This window comes from Lotus japonicus, chromosome 3 (genome assembly GCF_012489685.1).
Source record: "Lotus japonicus ecotype B-129 chromosome 3, LjGifu_v1.2".
Taxonomy (NCBI): domain Eukaryota; kingdom Viridiplantae; phylum Streptophyta; class Magnoliopsida; order Fabales; family Fabaceae; genus Lotus; species Lotus japonicus.
This window is the reverse complement of record NC_080043.1, coordinates 83,488,198-83,508,743: the sequence shown is the minus strand read 5'-3', so window position 1 is coordinate 83,508,743 and position 20,546 is coordinate 83,488,198.

Sequence of the window (20,546 nt, the reverse complement as noted above, 5' to 3'; positions counted from 1 at the left end):
CCAACCACCGCTGCCCCCACCGCCACCACCCATTGGTTCGACCCTCACCCCCCAGATCTGAAACCCAGCTCACCAAACACTGAAATCTGTTTCCTCTTCCTCCTCCTCTTCTGTAGATCATGGTTCTCGTTCAAAGCTTCAAAGTTTCTGGGTTTTTGGTCGGGTTTCTGGGTTACAAGCTTCAAGCTCCCCCTCTCCAGACACCATATGATAGGTTGAAGTTGTATCTGTAACAATGGTTTGAGATCTGAAAAAAAAAAGTCTTGGATTTTCTTCTCTGGTTTTCCTTTCTCAGTTATAGTAGATCTATTGTGAGAGGGAAGAAGGGGTTTGTGGGCTCAGTTTCTGGGTGGGGTTGGGTTTTTTCCACCACCACTATCTCACTCATCTTCTCCAAGCTTCCACTCAACCACAAATCAAACCCAACTCGTTTCTTCGAGAATGCCCAGAAGAAAAAGCTTTGTTTTTTCGGCGCGGTGGGGGTTCTGGTCGCGGCGCGGTGGCTGAGGGTCTGGTGCGAAGAGGTGGTTCTGGGTTGTGGTTTGCTGGTGTGGGTTCGGTGGAGGGAGACGTGCAGAGTGAGAAAGATGAGATGAAGATATGGAGGGAGAGGTCTGCAACTTCTTCTTCTTCTATTAGGTCTGCAGCTCCTTCTTTTGGGTTGTGAAATGGATTTCTAATAGTTTTCGTTCCTATTTCTCTGATTCAGTTTTCTAATTTCATGAGGAGATGAGAAAATGGGATCTGCAAAGAGTGTTGAAGAAAAACCCAAGCTTCTAACCACTGGGTGTTGAAAATCAGATTCAGAAACACCTGTTTTTAAGCTCCGCTTGTGAATTGCTGGTGCTTGATGTATTTAAAGTTAGATTTATTTTTGAAATGTACTACCTAAAATTTGATGGAACAAAAATTTGAGTTATTGTTTAATGCCATTGGAGGTTGTTTTCTCCCAGTGTTTAATTATAAATTTGCTGCAGAAGTTGAGCAACCACTTGCAACTCCATGATGCCAATGGATTCCAGTGCAAATGATATAAGCAATTGTAATTGATAAGAAACGGCGGAGGAGGAGGAGAAAATGTCCAACATCTTGGATCTGGACTTAGATGAAGAAGAAATGGATTTGATTTAGAGAGATAACTAGATTATAATTAATAAATATCACAAATTGTTGTAATTAATTTTAGATAATTCAATTAACCTAATAATTAATTAAAGATTAAAAAAATATGTTTTTTAATTTTTTTTAAAAAACTTGCTATTGTGGGTCAAAAGGGAGTGGTGCAACTTTGCACCACACAAAAGTGGTCCATAATAAATTTTTCCCAAAACAAGACACCTAATTATTTGGGAAGAGCTTATTTGAGCTTATCTGATAGCATAAGCGCTTATGTCAGTGTTTGTGAGAGCTTATGAAAACAACTTATGATCTACCATAAGCTGTTTTGAGCTTATTTTCATAAGCTTTCAGAATAGCTTATGAAAAAAAGCTTATGCTTATATATAGCATATTTTCAATTTATTTCAATAAATTTTTAAAAATAGCTTATGAATAAGCACTTAATTAAATTGTATTCTCAAACGAGGCCTAATTAGTAATTACTAATTCATAATTAGAGTTCTTTTTTGTTTGTAATTGAAGTAAATCTTGTTTCCCGCACTTAAATGTTTTGTTTTTTAATATAGGCTTTATTTGTATTTTTTATATTTGAAAAATTTATATTATCAAAGTTTTATTAATTGAAAAAAATTATTGGTTAAAAAAAATAAAAGAATGATATTTTTGTCAAAATAATCTTTTCAATGTTCTGAAAATCAGATGGAGTTACTAAATTAGTCGTGCCACCTATTGAGTAACAAATCCTTCAAAGACCGCATTGTTTTAAAATCTAACTAGATTGGAGAATACTAGACCAAACATAACTCGAGCGATAACTTTATTTCGCATTAAACAAATCACCATGAGAGAAGTGAATAGCTTTGAAAACCCTACTTAAAGGCAGTGTTAAAATATTTCAAATCACATAAACTAAGATCATCGCATTTTTTGGTTGACACAACTTATTCCACTTATGCCAACGAATTTTCCTCCTATTAGCATCATTGTTCCACTAAAATTTACTAACTAATCCCTCGATTTGAACATAGAGGCCATTCTGCAAGGCCAAACACGACATATCTGAACCACGTTTTGATCAAAACCTCCCTTTCCTACCCTAGAAAGGGCTCTATCCTACCCTTTAAACTTCTTCCAAACTTTAATTATGTAGGTCTTATATTTGCCAACTATCTATATCTATATATATATGTAAAGCTCACTTGAGCTATAAGTATTAAATGCATTAAACAATAAAGTTAAACAAATTAAATTTCTATTCAACTTTCAATATAATGTAACTTTTAAAACATGTCAATCTTTTTGTTTTTTGACTTTACACATGCCAATATGATGTAACCTTTGAATTAAATTATGTAATAATTTTTTTATTAAATACATCTATCTATCTATCTATCTATCTATAAACTATATAAAGGGAGAGTTTTTGCAGTCAGGAGGGCAAATATGGAATTCAATAATTTATTGCATAGCACACAAAATGTAAATATGGTTATATCAGTAAATATGTATATTTTGTTCCTTCAGAATCAATCTCAGTCGTTGCTCATAGATGTGCTCTTTGGGCTTCCAATTGCATTGTCTTGGCTGCTTTCATTCCTGACGTATCCGTTGAGAACCTTTGTCTCTTCTGTTTTCCTTATTTAATTTCGTCGGTTTCTCTTTCAACCTCTTTTCTATTTATTCTCAGACTTTGTTTAGCATTCTGGATACGGCGCTCTACAGAACCAAGGGAGGAGAATGCCGCTGGCGGTAGGGTTTGGATTCGGAAGAAGAGGAGAGAAGAGCGTCAGAGTGAAGATTGAAAATGAGAAAATGAGTCACGGATTGCCGATGGAACATCTATTTCTTCTTCTACAATGTTCTACCGAGGTTAACAGTCTTCTACCTCATTTTCTCTGCTCTGTTTCTTTCTTTTTATTTTTACCTCCCTCTTTTTGTTTTCCCTAATTGAGATTGGGATTTTTAAGTTTTCTGTTTCCGTTTGATGTAAATCTTGGGTAATGTTGTTATAGGGCTTAGGATTAGGAAGGAGAGCAGAGAATGCAAGAGAGGCTGAAGTTCCAGCAATAGCAATAAGCCTTGCTTCAGCAGTAGCAGATGTACCACCTTGAATGCTCTCCGCTGCCATGTCTCAGGTTTTTCCTCTTTCGCTTTATCCTTTCAATGTTTTTAAATTAATTTTCTTCTTTGTTTTTTCAATTCACTGCCTCTGTTATATTTCGTTCATCCACTTCTTGATCCATAATCGGTGAGTGTATTATTGCTTCAAAGTTGCCCTCAAATCATATTTTTTTTCTCTATACTTTGAAAAATCAATTCATTAATTAACGAAGGTGTTTCTACCCTACCTTTACTTCCAGCATCTGCTTTATGGTTGTTGCCTCATAGAGTCTTTCAGGTTATTTTTCTGATTCAGCCCTTCAACTTTCTGATTCTACCTTACCGATGCACGAATAGCTCTAATAATCTTGCAATCATTTTTGTGGTTTACCACCATGTTTGTGGAGCTTATGGAGAAAGTGGTTCATCTAAAATTGTTTTATGATTATTTGTATTCGCAGCACACCTTTAAGCAATATGCTGATGGTAAAATGATCAAAATGAGCCACTTTCATCCATAATTTCAGGTGTCTGCCCACTAGCTGCTTTCGTTTTCCTTTTTACTGCCATCTTGATTGTCTGGCTGCATTCTGAACAAGCCATGGAAAAAACTGCATAGAATTAAGAACCCATGCATCCATTCTCTCCTAATACTCCCAACTGACATAGAATCTGTATGTTTTACTATATTAACTTTTGCGGACCAATTTTTTCAAACACAAGTCCACCTGTGAAAGGAAAAATAGGGGTAATAATTAGAATTTCAAACTATGCCCTTTGTATTTTGTTGTCTTTAGTTTATTTGAATCTTTGAATCTTTTATCTTGATGTTATTGCTCCAATCTGTTAACAGCACATACTACTGCACTAAAGACATGCCTCTTTCATAGATCTTTTTGTTCTTTTGGTGCATTGTGCAGCCTCTGTTGATAAATTAGGTCTTAAGACAGATCTTCATCATAAGTCTCCCATGAGAACAACTTAGAATTGTCAGGAATCATTTGTATCTTCATCATGAGTCTCCCTGAAAATTCGGTGCATATGCATGCTTTGTTAACTCTATGTCACTGACACTTTTGCACTTCTACTTTTGTTCTTTGATTTGTTTTTTTTTATCTCACTAATTTAGGTTTGTTTTTTCATAGAGACACTGTGTACCTAAGAAAATATGAAGCCATGAAGGAACTCAGAGAGTTGACAGCAGAGCATCCACGACCAATTTGAAGACAAGTTACAAGTAATGTTGATCTCATGTTAAACAACTCCAAATCCACCTTGACCAATTTTATTATCCAAACTGAAGTTGCTTTGCTTATATCATTGATGTTGTACTGTTTATGACTAGGAGCAGCCTCACTTGAGGAGCTTACGATGATAGATAATCTCATTTAGCTGAACTTCTTAATTAATTTCCTGTTGCAGAAAATATCAGAGCAAATCAACAGCTTTCTCCTTTCTATTTTTAATCTTTCCTCTGCATACACTCTTCAGATTTCACTGTCATATGATGGTTAAATTGGGTTTCAGGAGGCTGAATTGGATTGGACTAAGAAAAAAGACACTCTGAAACTACTAATAATGAACAAGCATGCTGCAAATGAAATTCATATAAGTCAGACTGGGTCAAGTTCTCAATTAATGTTTGGAAGTTAATAGTGTAACCTCTAAAATCTTTGAACTGAGCCTCATTTATATTGATTGAACTTCATGGTTGTTTCTCTTATTTGGAGTTTTTGGCTTGATGATTTGATTTGTGTCAATTTGGTTTTTTATATTCTGGGTGAGGTTGAATTAACTTCTCCCGGGTTGTATTTGACAATTATACTACTTGCAGGTGCATTTGTTGGATGTTCATTTGAAGGCAGTACTATCATGAAAACTGACTTAGGGAAGGATGAAAATTGTTCATTAAATGTGTGGTTACTCTTGATTTCAATCCTTCTCATTCTAGGGTATAATTTAATGGTGACTTGAAATATTTTTTTACAGGTCCTACCTGCACAACCTTCTAAAGCAATAGATTTCCACAATAATATTGATATTTGTTCTTCTGATTCAGAAGCTACAAGAATGGATTTGTGTGGCATGATCTCTACGAAGATGATAAATCTGTACCAGCCCATGAAATTAGAACGTCCTCAAAGGCTCTGAGCTCTTTGACAAATCCAGCCCATGTTATCATAATGTTAGTTATACAATATGAATGTTACACCAAAATTTAAATACTGGATAGTTATTAGGTATACTCATTAGTGTTCAGTTATACAATATGAATGTTATCATATTGAATTTGAGAAAATTTAATAATAGGAATTTAGTAGAGAGGAAAAATGTTATCTATATTCTCTTGCTTCTTTCATGTCTTTTCTTCTTCCTTCTAATAATTAACAAATTTCTGATAGAAACAAAATCTCACAACCGTCACAATTTAAGTGGCTACATGATTAATTTTTTTTTTTGGAAAGAAAAGAGTTTATTTATCATCCGTTCACAAGATAAAGAAAAAAGAACACCTCAAGAAGACAAAAAAAGTGTTGAACCATATTGAATAAATAGTAATACACGCAAGTTCTCAAATTTTATTTTATATAGACATTCCGATTTCCCTTCCATATATTTGAGGTGTAAATTAGTATTGCCTCATGATAATAATAAATGAATATAGTAAATTCCAAGTGAGCTTTCGCACTCCACAATGTTGTATCTATTAAAATATCTTATTTGAGCTTATCTGATAGCATAAGCTCTTACCCCAGTGTTTGGGAGAGCTTATGCAAACAGCTTATGACTTATGGCCTATCATAAGCTGTTTTGAGCTTATTTTCATAAGCTACTCAGAATAGCTTATGAAAAAGAACTTATGCTTATATATAGCTTATTTTCAATTTATTTCAATAAATATTTTAAAATAATTTATGAATAAGCACTTATGTCATAAGCGCTTATGACCATAAACGCTTAATTAAGCTGTTCTCCAGGATGCAGAATCTCTTTGGAAAGGATCCATCATATAGTAAATTTTATTATCGGATGTTTTCACATTAAATTTCATATAAAAAAAACTTTCCATAAACCTTTTCTCCCATAGCTATTTGCCTTTCATGTTTGAAATAAAAGAGAATTTGGAGTTATGAAATTCCATAAGACATTATCAATTAGTTTATAATTTGAGAATATAACAATAATATTTATTTATATATTTAATAATGAAGGTGGATTTTTTGACATTAAACTTTTTATGGATGTAAAAAATACTCACCAAAATAAAAAAGCAGTTATGATATTCTGTAGGATGTTATAAACTTTTGATGCAAAAAAAAGGACGTGTGCAAAGTATATGAAATTACAGATTTTGATAAATTACAAAGTATATGTACAACAATAACACGGATTGTGAGAAATTACAGGGCATAGAAAAGGTGAATATTATCTGAGGTTTTTGCTAAATTTCACAAAGGGGCCTTATTCATTTCCAAACATAAGAAAAGTATATGAAGTTACATGTGACATCTTCAAGGACGTGTGCTATGCGATGAGATTACTTGAAGTCAATAAAGAATACATTGATGAAGTAATAGAAGCTTTGCATTAGGGTATTATTGCAAACAATCTTAAAAGTCTTTATAAATTCATAAATTTTCTTTCAATAAACATAAATAAATAACACAGATTTGGAAAAAAATACATACAATAAACAAAAATGAATATTCTCCATGTATCGCACGGGTCACATAGTTTCTTATATCAAAAATACATTTTGTTTTTTTAATCCAAAAATTGTCTTTAAAAAAATAATATAAATATCACACAAACAACAAAAATGAATATCCCCGTGCATCGCACGGGTAAAAAATACTAGTTAAATATAAAGATTGAAAACTGAAAGAAATTAACTAGAGACTATTTTGCTACCTATATTAAATAATAAAATTATTTCTTTATTTCAGAAAAAAAATCATCAAGTATAAAAAAAAATACATTAAATCAAATGGCAGTACTATATATTAAATAGTAAAAATAGAAAATTCCTTAAATAATAAAAAACTCATGTTTGTGTTAATTGTATTAACTATTAATTATAAATTTTAGTTACTTATAAGAAAATATTTTATTCAATAGTAATTAAAAAATGTTAGAATATTAATTATCAATCATAAATTGAAGGGGAGAAAATTAATATAAAACTAAGTAATATTTTGATATACAAAAAATATTGAGAGTTAAAATTAATTATAATAAAATAATATTTATTAAAAATAATTAAGAAAAAGTAGTCTTTAAATAAAAAGTGGCACTCTATAGGTATTTACCATTAACTATAATGTGTGTGTATTCGTTGAAAAAAGTTCTTCAAATATAATTTTTGATCTATTATATATTAGTAAAAATGATTGAGAAAGAATAAAAAAGTAAAATAACTATAACCAAAGTTCAATAAATTTAAATTTAATAAATAATTATTTACACTAAAAAATCATTTCTTATTATAATTTTTAAAGTTAAAATTACTTCATTGTGGATATAAAGTGTAAGAAAATATGTCACTATAACTTATTTATGATATTAAAAACTTATTACTTGAATATATTTCAAATTCACATAATGAATTTCTATATTTTTAAATGAATAAAATATTAAGACTACTTCAGGGCTAATTATTTAATATCAATTACTAGAGAGAAATGCATGCGTGTTTAATAACAAAGTTATTTCTCTTGAACATATATAAGACTATTGCTTGGTTTGTGTGTTTTGGTGGATTAAGGGAAAGTAGAATGATTGTCCATATGATTTGGAACAGTTTGCTAGAGGCTTTGAGCGTAATGAATGGCCACGAAAACAAAAGATGCCACGTACAATGTATTGGGAGTCACCGCCAGCCACTGTTTTGAAGTGTAATGTGGATGGGGCGTCGAAAGGGAACCCAGTGGTGAGTAGTATTGCCAGGGTTTTGAGGGATCAAGAAGGGGAGGTTTCAGGTTACTTTGCAAAAGGAACTGAATAGTTGTGGGCTTTTGACGAAGGTTCAAGTAGTGTTACATGCTTTGTTATTTTTCTAGCAATTTAAATTTTCAAATGTGGTGGTTGAGAGTGATTCCTCTTTAGTGGTTGGGTGAATGTCTAGAGGAGATAAGAGGTCATGAAAATTGGAACATGTATTTAATCATATAGATCATCAGATGTCTATAATTCAGTGTGTTGGTGTGGTGCATATATGTATTGCGTGAGGGAAACACTGTGACAAACTTTTTGGCAAATCAAGGGTGTGGTAGGGAACAACAGATATGAGTATGTTGTGACCCAATGCAATTATCTAAATGAGAAGGTTGTTCCCATTTTTATTGTGTTTCAATAAAGTTTTCTTTTTTTAAAAAAATCAATTATTAAATTTGAGTGATATTAATTATTTAAATCTAGAGAACTCTAATTCTATTCAATGAAATGTCTCACCTCAATTATTATTTAATTTATTATATTTTATAATTAAAAATATTTTAATATTTATATATTTATTAAAACTATAATAATCATATATAATTTTTTAAAAATTATAAATAAACCCGTGCAACGCACGGGTATAATTTCTAGTAATTTGTATTGCTCGTGATAATTGACATTGCTCTTTGTCGCATTCTCATTTAATGATGATGGAAGATTAAATCAAATGAAATATACCTAATTTATGAGTTAAGTAACAAATGCTCATTGCGTTGCATTTTAAATGTGCCACCAAATCTTCCAGGACCCTGTAGTCTGTCCCTGTTAGGCTCAACTGGCTTGTGCTTGTAGAGTTCAATTCATTAGTCCAACATGGATAGCAAGAACAGAATGCAATTCTTATAGCATTACAATGGTGTGGTTGCTACTTATTAAATTGCTTAACAGTATTTATTTGTGCCTAAATTGTCACATATAGTTTACACAATGCATAAACAATTCATATAGATTTTATTCTAGTGATAGTTTTCAATTATTCCATAAACAACCCATGCGTTTATATTTTTTTTACTTAATGGAGGAGAGAAAAAAGTTTTTTTTTAATCAAAAGCAAATAAGAAATGACAAAACAACCGTTACTTAATTTTAATCAGTAAGCAACTTCACATATGTGTGATCCAATGGAGAGAAAAAAATTAACAATTTTGCTTAGTGTTCAAAACTATTTAAAAAAAAAAAATTAGTGTAAGAATCTGTGCTTCAGATAACATGTTTTAATTTTGCACGTGGGATTGTTGTTTGCTGGTGGGTGGAATCCATAATTTTTGCATTGGAGGACGTACCATTCATAAGAAGATACCAAAAGTGGGTTGTTTCTTTGGCAGGTTCAGAGAGATATAATAGCAAGCCAAATGAATCTTTTGAAGGGAATAGAGTTGTAGGATCAAGGTTGTTGCTCCCTATGTGTTATGCAAGTGGAAACAACAGATCAGCTTATGTTGCATTGCTACAGAATTGACAGTTATGGGAAGGGCGTAATCTCGCTTGGCCCGGATCGGAGACAATCAACATGGATACCCCTTCTTATAGAACTTCTGAAATTCAATGTGGATGGGGCTTCGAAAGGCAATCCGGAGCCAAGCGTGATAGGTTGCGTCTTACGGAACCATGAAAGAGGGGCTTCGAAAGGCAATCCGGGATTAAGCGAGATAGGTTGCGACTTACAAAACCATGAAAGAGAGGTTTTGGGTTATTTCTCCATGTCTGCGGGCCAAATTTGGGTATGTGAAGCATGTTGGAAATATTAGGAAGGAAAGATTGCGCCGTGGACAAACCACTGCCTTGAAAGCAAAAATTCTGGCAGACCTTCGGTGCAATCTATTGTCGGGTTTGCTCCACAAGGTTAACACAGCTGCATGCAAGGACAACAAGGTAATGTGCACTCAAAACCTAAACAATGTGGAGTCTCTACAACAATGCTCATAATACACAAAAGAAGGGGAAAGCACATTTTGTATTTTCTATGTCTATCAATACTATTCTCTCTTGTGCTCATCCTTTTTCTTCTTATAAGATTGTGAAACCTCTTTTACTTCACTTCTCCAAGCCCATCAAAGATAGTATTTAAAAGATATTAAGAGGATGATTGAAACTTAAAGCACAAAATGAAACTGATGCTTTCCAACATATCATTCAATTAAGAGGAATAAAACTACTACTCCCTCCGTTTCATAATAACTGTCCACTCAGAGAGAAAAAGTTTGTTTCACAATAACTGTCCATTTAGAATTTCAATTGAGCATTAATTGATGTTTTTACATATAATGTTACAATGAAAAGAATAAATGAGGAGAGATAAAAGTACACTGTAAAGGGTAAAATAAAGAAACAAATGATATGTTTTAACAAAATTAATTGCATTTCTTAATATGTGTGCATCTTCTTTACGTGGACACTTATATTGAAACAGAGATAGTATTCAAATACCACAAGACATTAAACGATTGTATTCGTGTGAGTATGTAATTGAAGGTAAAATATTAAACCCCAATTAACCTATTTGAAGTGGTAGAAAAATGGAAGACAAGAATAAATGCTCTTCTATTTTGCCAGCAATTCCAATTTAAGAATCTGGTTATTGAGAGTGACTCTGCCCTTATAGTTGGATGGGTGAACAAGAAACAAAACCGTCCATCGAAACTTTCAAGTGAGCTCAACATGATCGATTTCTTGAAAGAGGGTTATAACTGCCTAGGAGGGGGTTATAACCAGGGGCGTATCCAGGATTTTCTTGTTGGGGAGGTGAAATATAAGACTAAAAAAATCTCCATTGAAAGTTATATAAACTTTAAATAGTAAAAAAATATTTAAATACAACTCTTCGTTCTTTCATAATACTAAATTTATTTATTATGGTATCCCGATATAAACAACTAATAAATTTATGAGAATATCATTTTCAATTTTGTTGCGAAGCTGAGTCCTAACAACTTTGATTACAGAAAAAGATCGCTCTGTAGATGTTGTTGAAAAATGGAGTGTCAAAACAAGACCTATCAATCTATTAACAAGTTGAAACATTGTTGTTTTTCCTGTTTCAACTAACTTCTGGTAAAACTCGGATAAACTAGAAATTTTTCCTAAATTAGGATCTTGAGAAACATGTGAATGATAATGTCTCAATTGGAACTTCAAATTCCTTCTTTCAGGCTTGGAAAAATACCTATAGTCGGTGGCCATTTCAAAAATCTTGGGGGGAGCGATGGCCCCTGCCTGCCTCTCCCTAGATACGCCCTTGGTTATAACTTATAACTGCCTAGGAGTAAAACATATCTTGAGGGAATCTATATCTAACATTATTGAAGAAGTTGAAGTTGCTAAGAAATTTGGAGAGTTTGTTGAAGCTGTGAAGGAAGTCTAGGGAGTAGCATCTATGAAATGGTGTGTTTTTGTCTGTGGTGCCTGTAAATCTGTTATTCTGTGATGCCGAAGCTGTGTAGTCCTTTTAAGGATTTGTTTCACTTACATTTAGTTCATTCAGGTAGCAAGGCCTAACGTGCTTGTAGGTGGGGGATCATTGGGGTGCAATCTATGATGAAGAAAATGGATTCCCCATTATTGTCAACTGCTGCCAAAAAATTCCCACTTGTTCCATCTTTTCGGACTACAAAAGGTGGTGGGCAGTGTTGGTTAATCCCTTACTGGTTGTTTGAAAGGCTTTTTTGTTGGTTAATCCTTTACTGGTTGATGATTGAAAGGCTTTTTTGATTGATGGGTTTTATTGGTTATTCCCAATTGAGGGGTTTTATTATTTATTTGGTGGGAGCTTTGGTTAAGTCAGTGTTGTGCTGGTGCTGCTGTTGTAGTACACTGATTCAGGTGTATGTGGGCTTTAATGCTTTTACTCTAAACTTGAACATGGTATCATGTTGGTTGGTTGTATTTTGTTGTTAGGAAAAGAGGTATGGCCTGATAAGGCATAAAAAAAAGTGATGAATTGAAATCCATTCCATTATTTACTATCAATTTTAAACCCCTCAATTTGAATTGAATTTAAATATCACCACAAAATTGGCTTCAGATCCCGGGTCCAATTGGACCAATATGTAGCAACAAGGAAACAAATCAAACATGATCCAGAGAGAGATGTCACCAAGCAGATTGGTGATATGAGGAGAACAAAGCAGAAAAAACAAGAATTAAAAAAGGAAAAGTTCTTCCACTCTTTCCATTATGAAGGAATGTTTTGGAAGGATAAATAGTTGCAATGCTATTCGTGCCTATGCTTATGATCCCGTAACTCTCCCGTTTGTCACTTTGTGGAGGAGCGTGTCCAATTTCCGATGCTGCATCTTATAACATGTACTCCCAGATATGGCCTCCATATCACAGCCATATAATACTCCTTTTGCTTCTACTTATATTCCGTTCTCCAATACATATTAGAACTTGATCAATTCATATTGATTTGCAAACTAGTGAATGTGGGTTAAGGCCATGCATATGGTCTATGATTGCTTATTGACACTGCTAGGTACTTCCTCCAGTTCTTAATACAAGAACTAAACGTCGTGATATAATTTGGTATTTTTTATAAGAAGAAATTTGAAGTTTGTGATGCATTAATCATTAATTATTTTTAAGCCTATGAAATACTTTGTTTGCTCAAGTACACTGACATAGGTAACTAAATTTACTGTGTTTTTGTAGCCATAATGTCAACTAACACACAGAGACTGTGTTCAACTAGCACATTGTTTGCTCACTTTCTTTGGTAGAAGTGAGTTTGTGAAGAGAGAGATAGGTTGGAGAGAGTTAGAGAAGAGAGAAATCTCATTTTATGTTTGGTTTGATTTCCTGTAGGAGAGAGAGTATACATGTGGGTCCAATGTGCTTTTAAACCTCTTCTCAAATCGCGAAGAAAGAGGTTAAGGTTGTGCTCTTTTTCTGTTTTCACAATTCTATCCATGAAATGGGCCATAATGATAGAAAAAGCAAAGCCACCAATCTTGCTTTGATGGGGCAAAAGTGTATTTAAATAAAAAAATGATTTTTCTTTTTGTATTATTTATTATCCACCTCATTATTTCTCATCTCTCTCTTCTTTATCTCTATCATACCAAACAACCACTTAAATTCATTCTATTTCTCACATATCTCTCCCTACTCAACTTCTCTCTTCTCTACTCTCTCTTCTCTATCTCTCTCTTCACAACCAAACAAAGTGTAAGATATAAAAAAGTGAAAGCAGACATTTGTTTCACTAATGCCTTGTTTGGTGGGAGAGAGATGGAGAAGAGATTGAGGGAAGAGAGAGAGATAGGAGAGAGATTGCGTTTCTCTCTTTGTTTGGTTGTGTAATAATGGAGGTGATAGAGAGTTTGAGGGTGGCTTTTTTCAACTTTTTGATCTCTTCGCGTTTTGCGAAGAGAATCAGGCTAGGTTGCTTTTTTATTTTATTTTTTCATTTTTGTAGTAGTTAGTGGCGGTCTAAACCGCCACTAATCTGCATTCTGACTTTTAAAAAAAAAATATTTTTTAATTAAAATTTAACTTTTTTCTCTCTCTTCCACCTCATTATTTCTTATCTCACTCTCCTTTATATCAACCATACCAAACAACGTATCAATATACTCTTTTTATCACATATTTCTCTCTACTCAACTCCTCTCTTCTTTACTCTATTTTCACTATCTCTCTCTATCCTACCAAACAAAGTGTAAAGGTGTCCATTTATTGATGCTGAGTGTAAATTTTATTGTTTTAAACACATTAAATAAAATTTATTTCTGATAGATGAGCTAAATAGGATAATGCATATTAGAACTCGACCAATTCATATTGATTTACAAACTAGTAAATGTGGGTTTAGGCATGTTTGTTGTATTGACAAACGCTTAGATACTCTCGATCCCTAATATAAGAACCAAAGTCGTGGTATAGCTTGAGCTTGACCGTTTTTATAAGATTCAACTTGAAATTTGTGTTGCATTAATTATTTTTTGACATGAATATCATTATTTAATTGAACTTTTTTTTTTTCTATTTTCACTCTCACAAACATTAATAATGCATAGAAATTAAGAAAGTGACATGTGTGTAATTTTAGAAAGTGGATAAAATTTGAGAATAACTTTCATCCAATTAACTAAATTAATTAGATTTATTAAAGGACGTGAAATTGTTATTTAATTCTTATATTGACGATTGAAGAGAGTTCCTTATTATCCGTGTTGAATGTGAAAAATGGTGAATGAAGTGGGATATAATGTTGTGAAATGAGTCATGTCCCTCATGTTTCAGATTGTAAGATAATGGTGCATCATAATGTGAACTAATCAAGTTTATCTAATGTTGTCTTAACTAGTACTCTTTTACATTTTCTTAGTACACCGATTCATTCAAACTCATTTAAAAAAGGTTAAATACGTTTTTTTTTTCTCTTTTCTATATATCAGGAAGGAACACACCGAAAAATCTGATAATTAAGGAACTACTAGAGAATCCCTCAGCAAGAGGAGCTCTAGCTCAGACTCAAGATGACCAACAACCCGCACACCAGAAGAAAACAAAGGGTTACCATCGGGATGAATCCAAGACACATTAATCTTCCAGCTCCCAACCATGAGCTCTCAGATCTCCCTAAGGATACTAGCTTGCGAATGATACCTGATTTGATCCAGATTTGAGTCCATTAGGATGGAGACAAGTTATGCACAATCCACTTCGCAAGAAACCTTCCTGTGGCCACGACCACAATTGTAACCCCCCAATTTCTCAACTGAGGAGTCACATTAGTAACCTAACAAAGTCTAAGGACTATTATGCAATCCCTAAAATCCAAGGGTATTTTTTTTGAAAATGAAAAGACTAAATACCATAGGGTTGGAAGCGTTACATAACTTTATTTAAATAACCTGTTTCCCGACATAATAGTATACATAACATAGAGTAGTTCACGACACCATAAACGGGGTTCCAAAATAAGTACGCTCACTTAGACAAGTGGCGAAAATAAGGTTTAAACAACAGAGTTTTCAGATGGAGGAAGAAACTCAGACATAGTCCCCCAAAAAGGAAGATGCAACTGTTTTATCCACCTTTACTCGACCGCCCACAGTCACGGTCTCCAACTCGAACAGCTAAGCTTCAGTGGAAGGCTCTCCTTCGCCTAATAGCGTTAAGCGCCCAAACAACAAGTAGCAAATAGAAAGGGTTAACTCTATGCAATTACCACATAATAAAGAGAAAAACATGCTATTCAAATATAATTGCATAACATAGCACATACGCTAGCAACCTGATTCAAGATAGATGACGACATATATTCAACAATATAGATTTAAATCAACTATCAACAACCTCAACAATATTTCTACTCAGATATCAGCAACTTAACAACATGTAACATTTATTCAGACATCAACTTAACAACATATAACAACTCAGATATCCACAACCTCCACAGTATAGAATCAAATCATATGACAATAATCTCAACAATATGACATCAAATCAAATAACAGCAACCTCAATCTATAACATCTAATCAGATGTCAACAACCTTGACAATATAACGTCAAATCAGATATCAATAATCCTCAACAATATAACAACAATTCAGATATCAATAATCCTAAAAAATATAACAACAAATCAGATATCAATAATCCTCAACAATATAACATCAAATCAGATATCAATAAGCCTCAACAATATAACAACAAATCAGATATCAATAATCCTAAAAAATATAACAACAAACCAGATATCAATAATCCTCAACAATATAACATCAAATCAGATATCAATAATCCTCAACAATATCAATCAAACAATAACGTCTCGCAAGACGGGACAGTCCTGTGAAAATATCCACTCCACTGTCACTTAACGCCACAATGGACGGGATAGTCATGTGAAAATATCCACTCCACTACCACTTGATAACGTCTCGCAAGACGGGACGATCACGTGGGACAATCACCACCACACCGCCACTTAACGCCACAATGGACGGGATAGTCATGTGAAAATATTCACTCCACTACCACTTGATAACGTCTCGCAAGACGGGACAGTCCTGTGAAAATATCCACTCCACTGTCACTAAGTAACGCCTCGAAGGACGGGATAGTCATGTGAAAATATCCACTCCATAACGCCTCGAAAGACGGGACAGTCATGTGAAAATATCTACTCCACTGCCACTTCAAGCAAACCAAAACATCTCATCCAACTCAGTAGTCACTCAAACAACAATCTCAAATTCAATAATCAAATCAGGATAACCACATGTTATTCATATTATCAACCAACATAAATTAATTCAATTACATACCAACTTAGTTCAATGACAGAAACCAGTAAACGGCCGAAGCCTCTCAGAAAACGGAGACACACGTCTCAATAAGTTTACTCGGCCGAAGCCTTCAGAAAACATTTGGCACAAGCCTCAGAAACAGTCAACATAAGCAAGCATACAACATTGCAAGCATAATAATCATAATCCAATGTCAATCAATATAAACATCTTCATCTCAAACGCATGCAGTGCGATAAAAGCAGGCAGGACTCAAAGACGCGCTAAAACTGAGTTACCCTTACCTTCGTGAGTAGAAGTTGTGCATGGAAATGGCGAACCTAGAACAAGGAAACACAATCATCAACACAAGCCTCACTAGGAGCAACACGATCTAATAATACTAATCGAAATCGTAAAGAACGCTTTAAAACTTCGGAGTTCCTATATAAGCACGAATTGACAACAGAACTTCGTTTACTAAAACGCGCATAACTTGAGCTACAGAACTCGGAATGACACGAAACCGGAGCCAAAATTTCGACAATTGAAAGAGCTACGCAATGGCTCAGGTCATAGAGACCCACAAATTATTTTTGGACACGGTACCCTAGCAAATAGGTTTCGGCCACTCTCAAAAATAGGGTTTCCGAACTTTTTCTTCGATCTAAATCAATTCCTAGGTATTCTTAGGCGATATCTAGGCCAGAGAAACTCTCAGAAAAATTATCGGGTCGAAAACTGTCGCAGGGGTATTTTGGTCAATATTTTTAGCTCGGAAACTCAAAATCAGAATTTCGAAAAACAAATTAGATGGGGTCGACACCAACGACGATTATGACGACTAATCCTACTAACGCTAAGCTCAGTCGAGAGTTTTTTATTCAAAAAGCGGAACCTTTGTCAGAAATGGGTATTTTGAGCAGAATTGAAGTTCGGCGGCGATTCGACAAGATTCGGCGAAATGTAATCCGCTAAACATGCGTAGTGTAAGGCCCAAGTTTTTAAACTTATGCCAACTAAATAGAATCCTATTCACGATTAGGGTTGATGTATCGTGAAGGGAAACCTGAACTAGAGTTTACCAAATGAAATAAATATATGAAGGAGAAAGTTCAGGAAAAAGTCTGAGGATCGTACCGAAGTCGATAAAAGTTATAGCACGATCGTTATACGCTGAAACTTAGGTCAGAAACCCTAGTATATAGCTAGTTTTCACTTTTAGGCACGATGGAAGTTAATTCCAAAAATCTTCAGAGAAAAGTTAGAACTTCTCTTTTTCCTTATATCACAATCGTTTCAAGGCGAAACTCTAGGATCTACGAACGTCCGATTCCAATCATCGGAAGTTTGCCGAAACCGAATCCCTGGTATTTCAAAACCCTAGAATCACCCGACTATGGGGACTTTTTCTATTCAGAGCTTCAAATGAAGATTCTACACGCTTACACCCATTTCTCTTGATGATTTCAATCTTTCTTCAGAAGGAAGTTTTCTATTCCGACATCCGATGCAAAAAGCAACTTATCGGGTAAAATAGTTTTATTACGATTATGCATTAGTCGCCAAAAATACAAGGAGACCTCTTTATAGTTTTGGAATTCTTTTGCCAAAACATATCTATTAATTCATGGAGAGTGAAGCCGAAAAAATCAGATTCGCGAAACTTTCATTTTACCGCGTTTTGCCAACCTCTATATATAGCCAAGAAAGGAAGAAAAATCACAAAAAACTACCCATTTTCCCCACCCAAACCCGCGGCCAAGAGAAGAAGAAGGAGGAAGAGTTTTTCTTCATTACTTGCTTGATCGTCGATTAATCAGTTGCTACTTCAAGGTTTCGAGGTATAGTCGCTAATCCTTACCTCTGATCGCTTTTTCCATAGCTTTTCTGTAGACTTTTCTGAGCTGATAGTTTTGAGGTTTTTGCAAAACTATCCTGAATATTTCATTTTTGATTCTAAACATCTTCCCTATGTGCCCAAGATCACTTCTGCCGGATTAGATTTTCCGTTATGTCGCTGGATTTCCGCCGGAATCAATTTTAGCCTTAAATACCCATTTTTGGAGTTTTTGGAGTAAAGCTTCAACCTTTAGGCTGAAAACTATCGCCTTAGCTTAGTGCTAGTAGGATTAGTTGTCATAAACGTCGTTGGTGACGTCCCTGTCAAATTTGGTTTTTGGGATTTCAGTTTTGAAAATTCTAAGTTAAAAATCATGACCAAAATACCCCTGCGACAGTTTTTGATCCGATAATTTTTCCGAGTTCAGAATACCCTTAGTTACGGCTAATGATAGCATAGGAACCAAGTTTGATCGAAGAAAAATCGAGTCCCCTAATTACCTAAAGTGGCCGAGCCTATAGGGGAAGGAGGAGGAAAATTTCCTTTTCCGAAAACTTGTCCTTTCGCGCTAGATTATCGTACCTCGGAGTATGTACTACTTCGTGTAACCTTAGTAAGTATCGATAGTTTAGTTTTCGATAGATTCTGATAGTATTTCTGTGATTTTGCTTTAAAGGAGCTTTTGAGGAATTTCCTGAGGAGCAACACTTTGCTTGTGAGGAAGAGTTCGAAGATCACTCTGGAGAACCTACAGGTGAGGGCTTCTCACTGAATCTCTAGTTAATGCTCAGGGTCGATGCTTTCGACATTGTTTACTGTTTATGCACTTGTTTGTGTTTGATTGGAAAAATGTTTTCTGAGGCTTCGGTTGACAATGTAGATGGTTCATCTACTGACTGTTTTTGAGATTGACTTACATGCTATGTGCTATGTGGGTAATCTAGGATGTGTGGTGCATGCCTTATATGCTAAGTGCTATGTGGTTATTGCTTAATATGTTGATATATGACATGTTGATTGACTGTGATGATGTAATTATGCTTTTGCAACGAAATCTGAGTTTCTGAAAAGTGAGAATAACGGGCAGGTCATGCCGATTTTGTTTTGAGAGTTTTGAGAAAGTTTGATAGGACGAATGAGATTCGGACCTTGTTATGGTGTTTCATGGATCGAGACATTCTCTGGTATCATTTGGGGATTAGGTGATCCCGAGAACTTATAAGATTTTGCGATAAGACTAAAAGGATATTATTTTGAAAAGAAAACTCATAAGACATTAAACAACCTCTAAATCTTCAATTAATGATAATAAACTCGAAAGGAAGCTTAGGATGCAAATCTTAGTTTTGGAAAACGAGAAGTGTCGTCGGATCCAAGTGTTGAGAAAGTTGAGAAGTGTTGAGTATGTTGATGCTCTTGTGCTGTTGGAGCAGCTGTGTTGTTGGGCTTGTTGAGTATGTTGATACTTTTGTGTTGTTGGAGCAGCTATGTGTTGTTGGGCTATCCTGGGGATAAGTCCGGGAAACCGTTAGTTTCCGAGAGTGTGATACTCTGTGCTCGTTGAGCAGTTGTGACCATCGGATTGAGATGAGTTGGATGATTTGGAGATCATCGTGGGTTATGTGTTGTTGTGAAGAAGTGTCTTTTGTCGCAGAATCGACTTTACCTTAGGGTAAGCTTTTAGAGACTTTAATTTACCTAGAACACGTGGCGACGTGTCGAGTGAGATTCGGAGACGTTGTTTGACTAATCATCCTGCATTCATGCAACATTAATGAGGTATTAACACAGGACGTACTCTGGACCTCGTCGGTTTCCAAAATGGTCATAAGACCCGGAATGCCGTGTAAGAGCGTTTGTAGACGTCTCTTGTAGCAGACCGAAATGGCAGACCTACGGGTTACGGCTGATCTGACTACCGCTGTTGTTGGAGTAAGAGGCACGCGGGCCGAAATGGTCCCACCGTGGCTGGTGCTAGGGCTGATCCGTTGATGTCCATCCGTTCCGGATTGCATACTGGTTGACTGGGTTAACCTGCATATCATTTCATGCAACATGCATACCGACTTAGTTGCTGAGTGTGATTGTTATTTGATAATCTTACTTGGAACATGTTAAGTGTTATTATTGTCGTTATGTTTTTGTGGAATATGCAACCCTAGGATGTTATCTCTAGTTATAAGCCTAAGAGGCTATCTATTATCTGTACCTATTGGGTTTATTATCTACATAGTTCTTTAGAGT